At 39.4% G+C, this 16,212-nt stretch overlaps 1 protein-coding gene across 1 annotated transcript in view; it reads left to right on the top strand.

Annotated features, from left to right (window-relative positions):
• LOC108042832 (microtubule-associated protein futsch) overlaps window positions 1–16,212 on the top strand; it is a 73,916-nt gene that overhangs the window by 5,379 nt on the left and 52,325 nt on the right.

Here is a 16,212-nt window from a genome sequence, read left to right as displayed (position 1 = left end):
ACTATAACGTAACATACATATACATATATACTATTTAAAGGTTTGACTTTGTGGTATATAATCCGTTCGTAAGTCGGAATCCGTTGGCCACAATTGATGATGCAGTCCTTTGTTTGAGTATTCAAATACTGTGCTAAAACACAACTCAAAGGTTTTAATTGTTCATAGTTCTGTTGCAGACAAAATATGGGGTGGTCAATTCAGATTGCATTCAATTATATCAAATTATCTATCTTTTTACTTTATATGTTGCAATGGCATATAATTTGTGTTGGTTCAAGTATTTAAATGTTCACAAAGAAGGTCCTAGCGCATCAAGTTGGGGCACACCCCCAATTTGTCGCCCGCTGACAGGGCGACAAGGACAAGGACATTGACAAGGACATGACGGGGAGACACCATCATCAGGAGAGAATAATTTTGGCCAGGCGAGAATAGTATTGCCCGATAAGTGGATGCGCCCCAAATCCGCTTTGGCTATTACATAATTTCATAAGGCTACAAGAAAAGTTGGGGGCATTGAAAAGGGGAGTTGTTGAGTCGAAGTTTCTGCGTTCGGGTACTTACCCATATGTCCATTCTCTCTTGCCGGCATATTCGGAAGCTTTTTGCTGCAACGCCACAGAGCTTTCATGATGGAAGGGGGATCCCCTCCCCAGAGGTCCTTCCACTGGCCAAGTGCCAGGACTCTCGCTTCCATGCGCCAGACGAGCTTTGCGCCTGGCCAAAAACAAATCATATGACTGCCAAAGCTCTTCCCAAACAACAGCTGTGGGCAGGAGGCGTCCCGATGACGCCATCGGGTTAAGGGGCACCCAGAGGTTGGGTGCCCTGCATCCAAAAGCGGGAGCGATTAAAGTGAAATGTCCTGACAGATGTCTAGACAAAGTGTTGAGACCACTCTGCTGGGGAATGTCGGGGAGTTTGACTCTGTGATTCATCGATTTCCCAATGGAGTTGCGGCCTCGCGATGCTTGACCATTGCAGAATGGCTGTAATATAAAGTTATTTTGCAAGCGCCACATGGCAAATGCCACATGGCAAATACCACCTCCCGAAACCCATTTGTCGCCGCGCGTTCGCGTTTTCGCTGCGGGTTCTCTAGAGCACTTGCCAACTTGCTGGCGCGTTGCGTGCCCCTGCAAATAAACATATAAATACAAATGCGGATGGATGTTTGTGGACCTGTAGTATACTATACCCTACTATGTACTATGTACTATGTACTATATAGCAGGCATTCATACGGCCAGGAGAGTGCTTGTACTTTCAATGGGCTCCCAGTTGCATGGCATTTAAAACATTCGCATTTCACCTGCCACCGACGGGGTCTTTGATTTCCACCTGCCACGCCCACGCAAACAGTGGGCGGATGGACGTGTTCCTGACATCTATTCGGACATTTCGAAACTATGTATTTGGGGTAAAGACTGAAAAGTTGATTTCACAAGTTCTCCATTTATTGAGTAGAGATAGCATTCCTGGAAAAGAAAACACACCCCTCTCTATGATTGTAATTGTAATTCCGAATTCCTTTCGGCGGTTGAATGCAAGGGGACTGCAGTGCATTGCACTTATTCGGCAGGATTATGTGTTCTTTCTGGAACACCCTTAATTAACATACAAACACACACTGGCGAGCATGTGTTGGCTGTTTATTTCCTTTGCCTTCTCTGCTATTTTATTTTATAGTTCGTTCGCTGGCTCTTGTTTTGCCGTTTTGTTTCTGTGCTGCTGCCGCGGTCTGCGTACATCGTACAACGGGGCGTAAAGTGGCCAACAAGCCGTTAAACATGCCTTGCCAAGCCCCCTTATTTCCCTGCTCAGTGCCCCCTCCTTGGCTAGAAAATTGTAAAACTCAAACTAAAGTTGGCTTTTGGGGGGAGTTGCATTGACCCGGCTGAAAGTTTTCCCGCCCCTCCAAAGGAAAACGGAGAACAAAGCCGAAGCCTTGCGTACAATTATGCAACAAGAACAACAGCGACTGGAGGAAGATGTTGCAGATACATTACTGCCATCCAGTCGGATAACTCTGTGAGGGCTTAATGCGGGCGACAGATTGTTTTATCCTGCCAGAATTTATTCATTTTTAAGTCTATAAAATATTTTGTTATATTTTATAAGTAAGAAGTTCTGCTAGAAGCTGTACATATCCAAGCTACAAGGGGAATTATATTTACCAATCCCCTTGTGGCATCTTCATTTCACAATTAAAAGGCCACACATATATAGCTAGTTTCACTAGTTTAGTGGAACTTTCTTAGGATCTGTCATAATACAATTTAGTTTTTGCGGCTTGAAATTCAAGTATTGACTTTCATTGTAGTTCTCGGTGCTTTTTGGCAGTGCCTTTTGTGGGTTAAGTGATTTCCGATCACATGTCCAGTTATTTGGCCAATTATCTTGTAAGGGTTAGAGGTTGGTCATGTGCGGGGACGGGGTCGTCCTGTAATTTGAGCTGTTTTTTGTCCTTTTTGTTTCTGCTGCCTTGCAATTGAAATTTGAATTTTCCGTTCCCAATTTAATTTGGTCTGATTCATGGTTTGGCGGTCGGTCAATCGATTAAGCTGCATCGATCGACAGGTGGCCCAATCTGGCAGCTCCTCCATCACTGCAGTCTTTCAATCAAGCGCCGTAATCTTACCTGGCACTGGCCCTTTCCCTGTCTCATTTGCAGTCCCCTTGCCAACCTTTTCCCCGTTGGGTCGACGTTTTATGCAATTTGCGTGGCCACCGCCTTATGGTTCATGGTTTCTGGGGGAGGAGTGGGGGTTGGTTAAGACCCAGGGGGGGGTTGGCTTAATTAATGCACTTTTGCCCGTTGACATTACGTAATTGATGAGGCTCCGAGGAAGAGGCTTGGGATAGTTGCATAAGATGGTGGAAAAGGCCTAAGATAAGTGCTGAAAACAGCCTATTGCAAAGTTTCAGATACTCGTTATCACTTAACAATTGCCATTAAAAAATGTAATGCTGAATGGCAAGGGACCCATTCCTGAAACCCTTTTAGTTGCCATTGTTTGTCCAATTGTTCAATTCAATTGGGGCTAGATCAGATCGAGGTGTCCTGCACTTGGCTGACGTCGCTCGTTCTTTGGCTCGTTCGTTAGCATTTTATGGCTTATTTATTTATGGCTCTCCCAATAAATATCGAGGACACCAGCAGACACGCACGCACTCACACTCACACTCACACTCGCACGCCCTCTCGCTGCTTGTTGGCCAACTGATGACCCACTCTGGATGTGTGTATCTGTGCCGCACTGCATAAATCCTTTTGGGCCCTGTCCCCTGCTCCTTCTTCTTGCCCGGCTCTAATGTGCGTCCTCGTTTGGCCTGCCTGCCTGCCAGCCTGCCTGCCAGCCAGACATCTAGTCAGCTGCCCCCGTGGTGTGCCTCGTTTAATTGGCCGACCCACCGAGGGGCTGGGGCAACATGAAAGACATGTTAGCCATTTGGCAACTGACAAATGCCGCACGAAAACGCCGTCACTGCCGGACTTTATTGAATTTGCTCTTTTGGCCGGCGACTGCAGCTGCAGTTGTAACAATTGTAGCTGCAACAGCGAAAGCGGTTGCGACATAATGGCGGATGGCGGATGGCGGATGGGACGCGGCTCCTGCGGTTATCATCCTGACTAGAGCCAAGACGCCGCCCCCACTCCCACTCCCACTCCCACTCCGACTGCCCACCCTTCTGTCCTCCAGCCTTGGCCTCTCATTTCCATGCGAATGGGTGGGCAGTGCAGATATCGAAAACATTCTAAATCAGGAGGTCAACAGATTGCAATAAAGGATGGGGCTAGGAACAAGCAAAAGGGGTATGGAAATGTCAGCGGTCGTGGGGAAAGCTTAAATGTTTCTCAAAACCAAATTTGTATTTTGGCAATCATAAACAATAACTAAATGCGTGAAATATGGTGAAATCAATTTTTTTTATTATTTTCCGTTCTTTCCTTTACAATCTTCTAACCAAATATATGATACCCTCTGCAATACAATCCCCCTTTAATGCATCATAAATATTGTAGTAGTCAATACAATTGCATATTTTTCTCAGTGCTTAAAAAGTTACCATTGCTAAGTGCCGCCTCGGGCGTGGTAGCCCCTCCCCCCCCTGCCCCCCGCCATTCCTAGCCGGTATTTTCTCCTTTCTGGCCTAATAGATGTGTACAGCGATGTCGGCGGCGTTTCAATTTAACTTGCCACGTGTCAAAGCCGCTCGGAATCCAATGTGACACTCTAAAACAGGGGGTCGGGGGTTTCGGCGTTAAAGGAGTGGGGTCGAAAAAGGTATCCTTAGAAGAGGGAGTGTGTGGTGGTGTGTGTCTGTGCTGCCTTCTACTTTATGGCTACTGTGGCTGCCGCATCGATTTACGCCAAAAACTTACACCACAAAGAGCCCCTGCAGTACTCCCCAGACCAAGAACAACAACAACAGCAGCAACTGCGCCTCAAATAAAACGCAAGGAACGCCCAGCAGGTGGCGCCTTAATAGCCAAAACACCTTTTGGCCTTAATGCCAGCTGACGCGGTCCGGACGGGAAACTTAATTAAAGCGGCCGGCTTATGGGGTAATTGTTTGTGTTACTTGGTCCGAACACTTCGCATTGCCTTTAATTTTTTGGATTTAACAATTTCGAAAAACCTTCGATTAAACGATTATCAAGCTTACCTTAATTAAAAAATTAATTTTCGTTGTCATGTACATCATTAAATCGAGCATAATGCGCACATTAAAAGTGACTAAATGCTTCTAAGCGTTCTTCCAAGAATTTAGCACCAGAAACTTCAGTAATTTGTTAGCCCCAAGGGCTTAACTTATGTTGAAGACAAGTTAAAGCTTTTAAAGCTACCAGCCCGCTTACCTTGCACTTGGCAAAGAAGTCTTTAATAATTAATGGGTGTCATTATACATTCATTCAACACGCTCTGGGAAGTCTGATCTCTGAAGCGCTCTTCTAAGTTACTAATTAGTTTGTTGAGTTTTACTTGGGAAATTGACAAAACAGGTCCTTGTATCTCTTTAATTTTGCCGAGCTGCTAAACGTTAAATATTAATAATAAAAATGTCCTCCTAAATCGCCAACCACTCCTCTGACACTTTCTCTCAACTCTTGGGTGTGCGTGTCCTAAAAAAAGGAAAAGCAGCGAACAGCTGGCTTTTTGACCTTCAAATTCGTAACTTGATATAACGAAAATGCCCCAAAAAGTATGCCATGTTGTGTTTGTTGTTCCTTGCTTAGTCTAAGACGCCATTTCGGGCTAACATCGGCGGATTGGGAGATTGGGGGAGAGCAGGCGAAAAGATTGGTATAATAAAACGCAATTGTTCGGAGTGCGTGAGGGGCGGTAGGTGGTGGTTTGTTGTGGAAGACGACCAAAAGGAAATGAAATATTAATAAAAATAAAAGCAACAAGAGCAGAGGAAATCAAGATACCAGAAGCCCTATCCCTTGTGTTTAGGACTTGTCATAAAAATAACTGAAAGCGGATATCTGTGTTGGAGTGCCAAAGAGAGTGCGGGGGAGCCCACTTGGCTACGACCTTGAGCAATTGGACTGCGGTCGTAAGTGGCTCGGTAAATAGCCGGCGGCATGAATTGTTCCGAGGATAATTAGTAACTAAACATATTCAAAGAGTGCTGGGGGAGGGAGGAGTCCCTACACACGACAAAAAACAATGTAGAGTGGGAGCCGGCTTAATGATGACTTTCAGTGATACTAATTCTGATCATTAAGGAGCTTTAAGGTGAGCTGATACTAATACTGTAGTAATATAAAGTTATCTGACTGTTTCTTAATGCATGAAAGTTATGTAAAGGAATAGGGGTTTGGTGCCACAAGTTTAAATGCCACAAATTCTGAGGAATGCATCTTTTGCCGGCGTTCGTAGTTAATGTGGCAGATGGGCAGGGCGACAAGGCGAGAGCCTAAAGCACTTTGAACTTCTCGCGCTTCCTGTAACACCGCGAACGGACAACGGACATCAGACATCGGACAACGGACATCAGACAGCTGACAGGGAACTGCAACGCATGCCACTTGCAAGTTTCGTTTCCGCTTTCAAGCCAGAGCTCAAAAATCGATGAGAAAACGATCCAAAATCGCCGCAGACTATGGTTACGGCGCAACGGTTGTTTGTCCGTCGGGGTCCTGACATTTTCGGGCCTGTTGGCTGTTGAAATTTATTAGTATAACGCCGCAAACAGGCTCGAAAACAAGCAAGGACACGATAAACAGTAACGAACTGCCAAAAAAAGAAATGATACAAAAAAGAAAAAAAAAGAAGGGGGCATTTGTGGTGGAAATAAGTCCAATACTTATTCATTAAACCCAGAATGCCAACGATTGTGAATTTGATACATTCAGATATCGCTAGCGGATTACGAAAAATAAATATTCTATATCTCGGAGTATTTGGGTATTACCACAAGTCTTTAGAGGTATGCCACTTTGAAATCGGATTATTTTTGGTAAAGTTATGACATCTAGAAGACCAATTGTGAGTCACCTTTGGGAAACTCATCGGAAACTTAGAAATAACCAACATGAAAATGGGTCAAAAAGTCGGTCAACGCTAAAATGAAAATTTTGAATGCAGATTTTTAGAGAATCCAACCACAAGTCTTTAGCGGTATGACACTTTGAAATCGGATTATTTTTGGTAAAGTTATGGAATCTAGAAGTCCAATTGTGGGTCACCTTTGGGCAACTCATCGGAAACTTAGAAATAACCAACATGAAAATGGGTCAAAAAGTCGGTCAACGCTAAAATGAAAATTTTGAATGCAGATTTTTAGAGAATCCAACCACAAGTCTTTAGAGGTATGCCACTTTGAAATCGGATTATTTTTGGTAAAGTTATGGAATCTAGAAGTCCAATTGTGGGTCACCTTTGGGAAACTCATCGGAAACTTAGAAATAACCAACATGAAAATGGGTCAAAAAGTCGGTCAACGCTAAAATGAAAATTTTGAATGCAGATTTTTAGAGAATCCAACCACAAGTCTTTAGCGGTATGACACTTTGAAATCGGATTATTTTTGGTAAAGTTATGGAATCTAGAAGTCCAATTGTGGGTCACCTTTGGGCAACTCATCGGAAACTTAGAAATAACCAACATGAAAATGGGTCAAAAAGTCGGTCAACGCTAAAATGAAAATTTTGAATGCAGATTTTTAGAGAATCCAACCACAAGTCTTTAGAGGTATGCCACTTTGAAATCGGATTATTTTTGGTAAAGTTATGGAATCTAGAAGTCCAATTGCGGGTCATCTTTGGGCAACTCATCGGAAACTTAGAAATAACCAACATGAAAATGGGTCAAAAAGTCGGTCAACGCTAAAATGAAAATTTTGAATGCAGATTTTTCGAGAATCCAATCACAAGTCTTTAGAGGTATGCCACATTGAAATCGGATTATTTTTGGTAAAGTTATGAAATCTAGAAGACCAATTGTGAGCCACCTTTGGGAAACTCATCGGAAACTTAGAAATAACCAACATGAAAATGGGTCAAAAAGTCGGTCAACGCTAAAATGAAAATTTTGAATGCAGATTTTTAGAGAATCAAATCACAAGTCTTTAGAGGTATGCCACTTTGAAATCGGATTATTTTTGGTAAAGTTATGGAATCTAGAAGTCCAATTGCGGGTCATCTTTGGGCAACTCATCGGAAACTTAGAAATAACCAACATGAAAATGGGTCAAAAAGTCGGTCAACGCTAAAATGAAAATTTTGAATGCAGATTTTTAGAGAATCCAACCACAAGTCTTTAGAGGTATGCCACTTTGAAATCGGATTATTTTTGGTAAAGTTATGGAATCTAGAAGTCCAATTGCGGGTCATCTTTGGGCAACTCATCGGAAACTTAGAAATAACCAACATGAAAATGGGTCAAAAAAGTCGGTCAACGCTAAAATGAAAATTTTGAATGCAGATTTTTAGAGAATCCAACCACAAGTCTTTAGAGGTATGCCACTTTGAAATCGGATTATTTTTGGTAAAGTTATGGAATCTAGAAGTCCAATTGCGGGTCATCTTTGGGCAACCCATCGGAAACTTAGAAATAACCAACATGAAAATGGGTCAAAAAGTCGGTCAACGCTAAAATGAAAATTTTGAATGCAGATTTTTAGAGAATCCAACCACAAGTCTTTAGAGGTATGCCACTTTGAAATCGGATTATTTTTGGTAAAGTTATGGAATCTAGAAGACCAATTGCGGGTCATCTTTGGGCAACTCATCGGAAACTTAGAAATAACCAACATGAAAATGGGTCAAAAAGTCGGTCAACGCTAAAATGAAAATTTTGAATGCAGATTTTTAGAGAATCCAACCACAATTCTTTAGCGGTATGACACTTTGAAATCGGATTATTTTTGGTAAAGTTATGGAATCTAGAAGTCCAATTGTGGGTCACCTTTGGGCAACTCATCGGAAACTTAGAAATAACCAACATGAAAATGGGTCAAAAACTCGGTCAACGCTAAAATGAAAATTTTGAATGCAGATTTTTAGAGAATCCAATCACAAGTCTTTAGCGGTATGCCACTTTGAAATCGGATTATTTTTGGTAAAGTTATGGAATCTAGAAGACCAATTGTGAGCCACCTTTGGGAAACTCATCGGAAACTTAGAAATAACCAACATGAAAATGGGTCAAAAAGTCGGTCAACGCTAAAATGAAAATTTTGAATGCAGATTTTTAGAGAATCCAACCACAATTCTTTAGCGGTATGACACTTTGAAATCGGATTATTTTTGGTAAAGTTATGGAATCTAGAAGTCCAATTGTGGGTCATCTTTGGGCAACTCATCGGAAACTTAGAAATAACCAACATGAAAATGGGTCAAAAAGTCGGTCAACGCTAAAATGAAAATTTTGAATGCAGATTTTTCGAGAATCCAATCACAAGTCTTTAGAGGTATGCCACTTTGAAATCGGATTATTTTTGGTAAAGTTATAAAATCTAGAAGACCAATTGTGAGCCACCTTTGGGAAACTCATCGGAAACTTAGAAATAACCAACATAAAAATGGGTCAAAAAGTCGGTCAACGCTAAAATGAAAATTTTGAATGCAGATTTTTAGAGAATCAAATCACAAGTCTTTAGAGGTATGCCACTTTGAAATCGGATTATTTTTGGTAAAGTTACGGAATCTAGAAGACCAATTGCGGGTCATCTTTGGGCAACTCATCGGAAACTTAGAAATAACCAACATGAAAATGGGTCAAAAAGTCGGTCAACGCTAAAATGAAAATTTTGAATGCAGATTTTTAGAGAATCCAACCACAAGTCTTTAGAGGTATGCCACTTTGAAATCGGATTATTTTTGGTAAAGTTATGGAATCTAGAAGACCAATTGCGGGTCATCTTTGGGCAACTCATCGGAAACTTAGAAATAACCAACATGAAAATGGGTCAAAAAGTCGGTCAACGCTAAAATGAAAATTTTGAATGCAGATTTTTAGAGAATCCAACCACAAGTCTTTAGAGGTATGCCACTTTGAAATCGGATTATTTTTGGTAAAGTTATGGAATCTAGAAGACCAATTGCGGGTCATCTTTGGGCAACTCATCGGAAACTTAGAAATAACCAACATGAAAATGGGTCAAAAAGTCGGTCAACGCTAAAATGAAAATTTTGAATGCAGATTTTTAGAGAATCCAACCACAAGTCTTTAGAGGTATGCCACTTTGAAATCGGATTATTTTTGGTAAAGTTATGAAATCTAGAAGACCAATTGTGAGCCACCTTTGGGAAACTCATCGGAAACTTAGAAATAACCAACATGAAAATGGGTCAAAAAGTCGGTCAACGCTAAAATGAAAATTTTGAATGCAGATTTTTCGAGAATCCAATCACAAGTCTTTAAAGGTATGCCACTTTGAAATCGGATTATTTTTGGTAAAGTTATGGAATCTAGAAGTCCAATTGTGGGTCACCTTTGGGAAACTCATCGGAAACTTAGAAATAACCAACATGAAAATGGGTCAAAAAGTCGGTCAACGCTAAAATGAAAATTTTGAATGCAGATTTTTAGAGAATCCAACCACAAGTCTTTAGCGGTATGACACTTTGAAATCGGATTATTTTTGGTAAAGTTATGGAATCTAGAAGTCCAATTGTGGGTCACCTTTGGGCAACTCATCGGAAACTTAGAAATAACCAACATGAAAATGGGTCAAAAAGTCGGTCAACGCTAAAATGAAAATTTTGAATGCAGATTTTTAGAGAATCCAACCACAAGTCTTTAGCGGTATGACACTTTGAAATCGGATTATTTTTGGTAAAGTTATGGAATCTAGAAGACCAATTCCGGGTCATCTTTGGGCAACTCATCGGAAACTTAGAAATAACCAACATGAAAATGGGTCAAAAAGTCGGTCAACGCTAAAATGAAAATTTTGAATGCAGATTTTTAGAGAATCCAACCACAAGTCTTTAGAGGTATGCCACTTTGAAATCTGATTATTTTTGGTAAAGTTATGGAATCTAGAAGACCAATTGCGGGTCCCCTTTGGACAACTCATCGGAAACTTAGAAATAACCAACATGAAAATGGGTCAAAAAGTCGGTCAACGCTAAAATGAAAATTTTGAATGCAGATTTTTAGAGAATCCAACCACAAGTCTTTAGAGGTATGCCACTTTGAAATCGGATTATTTTTGGTAAAGTTATGGAATCTAGAAGTCCAATTGCGGGTCATCTTTGGGCAACCCATCGGAAACTTAGAAATAACCAACATGAAAATGGGTCAAAAAGTCGGTCAACGCTAAAATGAAAATTTTGAATGCAGATTTTTAGAGAATCCAACCACAAGTCTTTAGAGGTATGCCACTTTGAAATCGGATTATTTTTGGTAAAGTTATGGAATCTAGAAGACCAATTGCGGGTCATCTTTGGGCAACTCATCGGAAACTTAGAAATAACCAACATGAAAATGGGTCAAAAAGTCGGTCAACGCTAAAATGAAAATTTTGAATGCAGATTTTTAGAGAATCCAACCACAAGTCTTTAGAGGTATGCCACTTTGAAATCTGATTATTTTTGGTAAAGTTATGGAATCTAGAAGTCCAATTGCGGGTCATCTTTGGGCAACTCATCGGAAACTTAGAAATAACCAACATGAAAATGGGTCAAAAAGTCGGTCAACGCTAAAATGAAAATTTTGAATGCAGATTTTTAGAGAATCCAACCACAAGTCTTTAGAGGTATGCCACTTTGAAATCGGATTATTTTTGGTAAAGTTATGGAATCTAGAAGTCCAATTGCGGGTCATCTTTGGGCAACCCATCGGAAACTTAGAAATAACCAACATGAAAATGGGTCAAAAAGTCGGTCAACGCTAAAATGAAAATTTTGAATGCAGATTTTTAGAGAATCCAACCACAAGTCTTTAGAGGTATGCCACTTTGAAATCGGATTATTTTTGGTAAAGTTATGGAATCTAGAAGACCAATTGCGGGTCATCTTTGGGCAACTCATCGGAAACTTAGAAATAACCAACATGAAAATGGGTCAAAAAGTCGGTCAACGCTAAAATGAAAATTTTGAATGCAGATTTTTAGAGAATCCAACCACAATTCTTTAGCGGTATGACACTTTGAAATCGGATTATTTTTGGTAAAGTTATGGAATCTAGAAGTCCAATTGTGGGTCACCTTTGGGCAACTCATCGGAAACTTAGAAATAACCAACATGAAAATGGGTCAAAAACTCGGTCAACGCTAAAATGAAAATTTTGAATGCAGATTTTTAGAGAATCCAATCACAAGTCTTTAGCGGTATGCCACTTTGAAATCGGATTATTTTTGGTAAAGTTATGGAATCTAGAAGACCAATTGTGAGCCACCTTTGGGAAACTCATCGGAAACTTAGAAATAACCAACATGAAAATGGGTCAAAAAGTCGGTCAACGCTAAAATGAAAATTTTGAATGCAGATTTTTAGAGAATCCAACCACAATTCTTTAGCGGTATGACACTTTGAAATCGGATTATTTTTGGTAAAGTTATGGAATCTAGAAGTCCAATTGTGGGTCATCTTTGGGCAACTCATCGGAAACTTAGAAATAACCAACATGAAAATGGGTCAAAAAGTCGGTCAACGCTAAAATTAAAATTTTGAATGCAGATTTTTCGAGAATCCAATCACAAGTCTTTAGAGGTATGCCACTTTGAAATCGGATTATTTTTGGTAAAGTTATAAAATCTAGAAGACCAATTGTGAGCCACCTTTGGGAAACTCATCGGAAACTTAGAAATAACCAACATAAAAATGGGTCAAAAAGTCGGTCAACGCTAAAATGAAAATTTTGAATGCAGATTTTTAGAGAATCAAATCACAAGTCTTTAGAGGTATGCCACTTTGAAATCGGATTATTTTTGGTAAAGTTACGGAATCTAGAAGACCAATTGCGGGTCATCTTTGGGCAACTCATCGGAAACTTAGAAATAACCAACATGAAAATGGGTCAAAAAGTCGGTCAACGCTAAAATGAAAATTTTGAATGCAGATTTTTAGAGAATCCAACCACAAGTCTTTAGAGGTATGCCACTTTGAAATCGGATTATTTTTGGTAAAGTTATGGAATCTAGAAGACCAATTGCGGGTCATCTTTGGGCAACTCATCGGAAACTTAGAAATAACCAACATGAAAATGGGTCAAAAAGTCGGTCAACGCTAAAATGAAAATTTTGAATGCAGATTTTTAGAGAATCCAACCACAAGTCTTTAGAGGTATGCCACTTTGAAATCGGATTATTTTTGGTAAAGTTATGGAATCTAGAAGACCAATTGCGGGTCATCTTTGGGCAACTCATCGGAAACTTAGAAATAACCAACATGAAAATGGGTCAAAAAGTCGGTCAACGCTAAAATGAAAATTTTGAATGCAGATTTTTAGAGAATCCAACCACAAGTCTTTAGAGGTATGCCACTTTGAAATCGGATTATTTTTGGTAAAGTTATGAAATCTAGAAGACCAATTGTGAGCCACCTTTGGGAAACTCATCGGAAACTTAGAAATAACCAACATGAAAATGGGTCAAAAAGTCGGTCAACGCTAAAATGAAAATTTTGAATGCAGATTTTTCGAGAATCCAATCACAAGTCTTTAAAGGTATGCCACTTTGAAATCGGATTATTTTTGGTAAAGTTATGGAATCTAGAAGTCCAATTGTGGGTCACCTTTGGGAAACTCATCGGAAACTTAGAAATAACCAACATGAAAATGGGTCAAAAAGTCGGTCAACGCTAAAATGAAAATTTTGAATGCAGATTTTTAGAGAATCCAACCACAAGTCTTTAGCGGTATGACACTTTGAAATCGGATTATTTTTGGTAAAGTTATGGAATCTAGAAGTCCAATTGTGGGTCACCTTTGGGCAACTCATCGGAAACTTAGAAATAACCAACATGAAAATGGGTCAAAAAGTCGGTCAACGCTAAAATGAAAATTTTGAATGCAGATTTTTAGAGAATCCAACCACAAGTCTTTAGAGGTATGCCACTTTGAAATCGGATTATTTTTGGTAAAGTTATGGAATCTAGAAGTCCAATTGCGGGTCATCTTTGGGCAACTCATCGGAAACTTAGAAATAACCAACATGAAAATGGGTCAAAAAAGTCGGTCAACGCTAAAATGAAAATTTTGAATGCAGATTTTTCGAGAATCCAATCACAAGTCTTTAGAGGTATGCCACATTGAAATCGGATTATTTTTGGTAAAGTTATGAAATCTAGAAGACCAATTGTGAGCCACCTTTGGGAAACTCATCGGAAACTTAGAAATAACCAACATGAAAATGGGTCAAAAAGTCGGTCAACGCTAAAATGAAAATTTTGAATGCAGATTTTTAGAGAATCAAATCACAAGTCTTTAGAGGTATGCCACTTTGAAATCGGATTATTTTTGGTAAAGTTATGGAATCTAGAAGTCCAATTGCGGGTCATCTTTGGGCAACTCATCGGAAACTTAGAAATAACCAACATGAAAATGGGTCAAAAAGTCGGTCAACGCTAAAATGAAAATTTTGAATGCAGATTTTTAGAGAATCCAACCACAAGTCTTTAGAGGTATGCCACTTTGAAATCGGATTATTTTTGGTAAAGTTATGGAATCTAGAAGTCCAATTGCGGGTCATCTTTGGGCAACTCATCGGAAACTTAGAAATAACCAACATGAAAATGGGTCAAAAAGTCGGTCAACGCTAAAATGAAAATTTTGAATGCAGATTTTTAGAGAATCCAACCACAAGTCTTTAGAGGTATGCCACTTTGAAATCGGATTATTTTTGGTAAAGTTATGGAATCTAGAAGTCCAATTGCGGGTCATCTTTGGGCAACCCATCGGAAACTTAGAAATAACCAACATGAAAATGGGTCAAAAAGTCGGTCAACGCTAAAATGAAAATTTTGAATGCAGATTTTTAGAGAATCCAACCACAAGTCTTTAGAGGTATGCCACTTTGAAATCGGATTATTTTTGGTAAAGTTATGGAATCTAGAAGACCAATTGCGGGTCATCTTTGGGCAACTCATCGGAAACTTAGAAATAACCAACATGAAAATGGGTCAAAAAGTCGGTCAACGCTAAAATGAAAATTTTGAATGCAGATTTTTAGAGAATCCAACCACAATTCTTTAGCGGTATGACACTTTGAAATCGGATTATTTTTGGTAAAGTTATGGAATCTAGAAGTCCAATTGTGGGTCACCTTTGGGCAACTCATCGGAAACTTAGAAATAACCAACATGAAAATGGGTCAAAAACTCGGTCAACGCTAAAATGAAAATTTTGAATGCAGATTTTTAGAGAATCCAATCACAAGTCTTTAGCGGTATGCCACTTTGAAATCGGATTATTTTTGGTAAAGTTATGGAATCTAGAAGACCAATTGTGAGCCACCTTTGGGAAACTCATCGGAAACTTAGAAATAACCAACATGAAAATGGGTCAAAAAGTCGGTCAACGCTAAAATGAAAATTTTGAATGCAGATTTTTAGAGAATCCAACCACAATTCTTTAGCGGTATGACACTTTGAAATCGGATTATTTTTGGTAAAGTTATGGAATCTAGAAGTCCAATTGTGGGTCATCTTTGGGCAACTCATCGGAAACTTAGAAATAACCAACATGAAAATGGGTCAAAAAGTCGGTCAACGCTAAAATGAAAATTTTGAATGCAGATTTTTCGAGAATCCAATCACAAGTCTTTAGAGGTATGCCACTTTGAAATCGGATTATTTTTGGTAAAGTTATAAAATCTAGAAGACCAATTGTGAGCCACCTTTGGGAAACTCATCGGAAACTTAGAAATAACCAACATAAAAATGGGTCAAAAAGTCGGTCAACGCTAAAATGAAAATTTTGAATGCAGATTTTTAGAGAATCAAATCACAAGTCTTTAGAGGTATGCCACTTTGAAATCGGATTATTTTTGGTAAAGTTACGGAATCTAGAAGACCAATTGCGGGTCATCTTTGGGCAACTCATCGGAAACTTAGAAATAACCAACATGAAAATGGGTCAAAAAGTCGGTCAACGCTAAAATGAAAATTTTGAATGCAGATTTTTAGAGAATCCAACCACAAGTCTTTAGAGGTATGCCACTTTGAAATCGGATTATTTTTGGTAAAGTTATGGAATCTAGAAGACCAATTGCGGGTCATCTTTGGGCAACTCATCGGAAACTTAGAAATAACCAACATGAAAATGGGTCAAAAAGTCGGTCAACGCTAAAATGAAAATTTTGAATGCAGATTTTTAGAGAATCCAACCACAAGTCTTTAGAGGTATGCCACTTTGAAATCGGATTATTTTTGGTAAAGTTATGAAATCTAGAAGACCAATTGTGAGCCACCTTTGGGAAACTCATCGGAAACTTAGAAATAACCAACATGAAAATGGGTCAAAAAGTCGGTCAACGCTAAAATGAAAATTTTGAATGCAGATTTTTCGAGAATCCAATCACAAGTCTTTAAAGGTATGCCACTTTGAAATCGGATTATTTTTGGTAAAGTTATGAAATCTAGAAGACCAATTGTGAGCCACCTTTGGGAAACTCATCGGAAACTTAGAAATAACCAACATGAAAATGGGTCAAAAAGTCGGTCAACGCTAAAATGAAAATTTTGAATGCAGATTTTTAGAGAATCAAATCACAAGTCTTTAGAGGTATGCCACTTTGAAATCGGATTAT

Source organism: Drosophila rhopaloa, unplaced genomic scaffold, assembly GCF_018152115.1.
Source record: "Drosophila rhopaloa isolate 14029-0021.01 unplaced genomic scaffold, ASM1815211v1 contig_3, whole genome shotgun sequence".
NCBI lineage: Eukaryota > Metazoa > Arthropoda > Insecta > Diptera > Drosophilidae > Drosophila > Drosophila rhopaloa.
This window is presented reverse-complemented; position numbering and strand designations above follow the sequence as displayed.